Source organism: Cnephaeus nilssonii (assembly GCF_951640355.1).
Source record: "Cnephaeus nilssonii genome assembly, chromosome: 10".
NCBI classification, from domain to species: Eukaryota; Metazoa; Chordata; class Mammalia; order Chiroptera; family Vespertilionidae; genus Cnephaeus; species Cnephaeus nilssonii.
In genome coordinates this window covers 60,267,072-60,271,321 of record NC_137081.1, presented here as the reverse complement: position 1 = coordinate 60,271,321, position 4,250 = coordinate 60,267,072, and positions in this window count along the sequence as shown.

Genomic DNA, 4,250 nt, shown 5'->3' with positions numbered 1-4,250 from the left:
CACTGACCACCAGGGGCAGATGCTCTGACCGGTAGGTTAGCTTGCTGCTGGGGTCCGGTTGGTCAGGACTGAGTGAGACAGGCTGGACACACCCTGGAGCCCTCCCACAGTCCCTCCCTGGCTAGCCAACCTCCTGCATCCCTTCCCGGCCCTGATTGTGCACCAGTGGGGTTCCTCGGCCTGGCCTGTGCCCTCTTGCAATCCAGGACCCCTTGGGGGATGTCAGAGAGCTGGTTTCAGCCCTATCCCGCAGGCCTGGCTGAGGGACCCCACTGGTGCTCAAATTCATGCACTGGGTCTCTAGTATATTATAATGTACCATGTACACATGGGTGCTTAACAAGCACTATTTGTTTGAATTATGAGTTTATAAAATATTGCTATCTAATGGGAACCAGTTTAAAATGGGGGCAGGGCAGAGTTTTGTTGCAATATTATCTCAGATGGTTTGACTTTTATGTATTGATCACTCTGCCTACATTTACACACTCAACAATATTTCAGGACGCACCCAGCTACATATATTTAGAAAAGGATACTATGTACCTATCATCTCTTCAAAACATACACAAATAATCAAGTAAATGAAAATTTGCTTTCTTTATTCTCACTTAGTATATATTGTTATTTGGGTTAAAAGCATGCCACTGTTTGCAAGCTTGCTAAGGATTATTTTGAAATGCATCTAGCTATCCTTGTAATAGTCCCTGTAGAGGCTCCCTCTGAAATATTTTGAATTTCTCAAATATAAATAATACATTCAGACTATTTTGTTATCACTGTAAATGATTTATGACTTGCTGATAATATCACCTACTTTATTTTCCCTCTAAACTATACTTTCCACGAATTTTAAAATCTCAGTTGATGCTATAAATATAATCCTGGACTTTCAAACATGTGAAGTGTTTAAAACAATACAAATGTATCTGGAAAGGAGGACAGAGTGAGATTGGCCACGGAAGCAATTAACCATTGAGCATGTAAATTCAGACACCAGGGAACAGTCACCACTGGTGGAGGTGACTGTATCATATCCCATTGGAGCTATTGTGCACATATCTAAGTGGGATTTGGCGGGTAGATAACAGATTTATTGATTCCTGTTTGGGGGGTTGCTGTAGACTTGCTGCTTCAACAGGCTTTCAAATTGGGTTTGAGTCTTAGAGAACAAACTGAACCCTGAAATCCTTTCCTGGCATTGCAACCCCTCCCCCCAAAGTGACAAGTATAATAATCCAGGGCTAAGGGAGGCTCTAACCGTGGGGACAGCTGCTGTGCGCTGTTGCAGAAGCTCAAAGGGGAACATGCTTGAGGGGAGAAAAATTGGCTGTTACTTAGTTTTGAAATACACACGAAGTTTAATAAACAACGGCGTATATTAGTCCGAATGTGTGTACACCTATGGGAACCACTGGCTGATGACTTGCTCCCAAGTGCGCTGGGTTCCGCTTTCGTTGCTTCGTTCAGTGAGAACACAGAGATCTGGAATACTGAAGGCTCTGCCTTAGATGATGTGTCATCTGTCAGCTGAGAAACTGCTGTTTACCTAGGCCTGGCTAGGTGTCCGGAATATTGCTTAGATTATTGTAAACAGCGTACATATCCTGAGTCAAGGAGCATTTGACTTTTGGGGGGTGGGATTTTCTACCTGGAGGACAAGATTGGAATGGTAAAAATATGTTTTTTAACTTACCTATTGAGGAGATCTAAAACACATGTTAAGATACAAGGAAATATGAAACAAACGAATTCAGTAGAATCTCAGAATTGGAATGTTTTATAATTCATCTTCCTCATTTTAGGGAGGAGGCTACTCAGGTACTTAGATACCAGAACCAATCGTTCTTACACTATGGTCAGTGTGCCGTTCCCTCCCTCCCTCAGAATTAGTGCAGGGACACTCGGTAACAGGGCTGACCCAGGATCCAATGAGAGACCAGGTGGCTTGGAAATCAGAAACCAGGCGCAGGGACCATCCACCCGGAGCCGGTGTGATCTTGGACTTAACACAGTCGTGTGACCTTTGTGCTTAGACTTCCCTCAAGCAGTCTTCACTGTGTCCAGTGCTCAAATTCTTGATACATCTTTTAGAGAGTGGAAGGATTCATAACACCAGTCTTGAGAAAAATACCACTTATCAGCAATTAGCTAAGCTACTTATATGGAGGCCACCCAATTAGGCTCACAGGCATCAGTGGCTGTCTGCACAGCCTGTGAGGGTTACAACCCCACTAATCCACTTGCTGCTTCCCTTGAAAACCTCTCCCTGCTTCTGATCCATTTCCAGACAGTTTCAGGAAGTATCAGATACCTCCCCAAGGGCCATGTCATATATAGCAAGCTTTTACAGGAAGCCATCTCTCTCTCTCTCTCTCTCTCTCTCTCTCTCTCTCTCTCTCTCTCTCTCGGGGCTTCCCACTAATCACTGACCCAATGGTGGACTTAAGTGAGGGATGATAAAAATCTGCCGGCTTGCATCTATTCTTCCCAATTCCCAGTTTCTTAAAGGTGATATTGTTTTTCTTATGTGAAACCCCAAGAGTGACTTTTAAAACTCACTTTCCTTGTAGCACATCTGTGGAGAAGGACTGACACTCCATAAACTCCGAACAGGATTTAAAAGTTTCATTTAATGCATTTGTTAGGATCAGGGAAAACGAGAGCCAAAAGCAGAGAGAGACAGGGAGTGGCGTGGGGCCTCAGAAAGTGGTTGCTGTGTGGCCACAGGGAATAGGGAGTGTAAAAAGCTTCTTGTACACATTGCCTCATCTATAAAAACCAGAGCCACTTGGCATCTCTCTAAGTAACAAATGGACCTAGAAGCTGTAGAGAAGAGTTGTTGGCAGGAAATGGTCCCCAGAGCTATGATATTTTCAGACTCTGTGCATTTCCCTATAATGCATAGACCATGGATCACAGAGCACAGTTCACGTATCTTTGCTACCTCAGGACTAAATGTTGCAGGTTCTGGTTTTGTCAGACAACCACACTTTCTCGGCGTAGGAGAATTAATATGCTTTGTTGAAGTAAAAATAAACGGAATTTTGCTTTTTGAGGTGCAGTGGCGAGGAAAGCGGTGTGAAGAAGTATTTAGAGGAACAAGGATGGAGGATATGCTAGCGACAGAAGCAGAGATAGTAGCAGTAGAGAAGAGAGTATAGGGAACTTGGGCAGGTTCTCTTTCTCTCAACTTGTAAGACTTCGGCTTTAAATAGAAATCTCTGTTTTCTACAAACAAGTAATAACTGACCTGTAGGTGTGAAACCTTTCTTGTGTCTGAAACTTGCTATACACATGTACTTCCCACACAGCAGAGTCCAACGCAAGATTCCTAGCTGATTGGTTTTTATCCCAAAATGGATTTCCACACAACACTGAATTCACTGGTGGGCTAATAAATCTGTGGGGGAAAGGGACCCTCAACAGATTTTGCAGCCACAGAAACACTGAGTTTAATTTAAATGCCAGGTTAGTCCCAGAGTGCACTGGTTGTTCTGCTGTGTTTCTCCTTTTGAAACATGGAGGCAGCAGGTTAACTGGGTGCCACAGAGACTATCCACAAAGTACAAAGTCTCCATTTCCTGTCCTAAACATCTGCAAAAGCATGCTGCCCTCCATGACTCGCCCTTGACTACATGTTGACTCTGCTCCTCTCCCCAGATTCAAAACAAACAAGCAAACACAAAAAGCAAGCCAACCCTTACCTGCTGAAGACAATAGACAAACCATCAAAATCCTTTTCAAGCCTGATACTATTTAGCATGCAAAAAGTTATTCTGGGTTATAATTCCTGGCAAGATTTACTTTGAGAATGAAGCAGACACTTAATAGTGGGCAGGATGTTAAAGGACATTCAAACCTCTTGATCCCAACCCTCTGAGTCACTGACGCTGTTTACACGAGTTGTGCTTCTTCCCAAGTAAAAGGGGCACTGGGTTGTTATTAAAATTTTAGTCTTGTATCTGCTACTGTGAAGTTTTTAATTGCTATCGAATAGCAGAGGACCCTAACCCGGGCATAAAAATAAACTGCTCAAAACCTCTTGCCAAGTTCAAGCTTGAAGCTATTGTATCCTTTGCGGGGGGGGGGGGGGGGGGGGGGGTTGGGGTGGGAGGGTTCACATTCACAGTTTTCTCTGTTTTCCAAAACTGTTCAATTTCTGAGCCCTAACTGTGCCCAAGACCATCTGTAGCTCCACTCTGGCCCCGCTTTCTCAGCTTGGGCTGTGATCCTCATCTCTGACATTC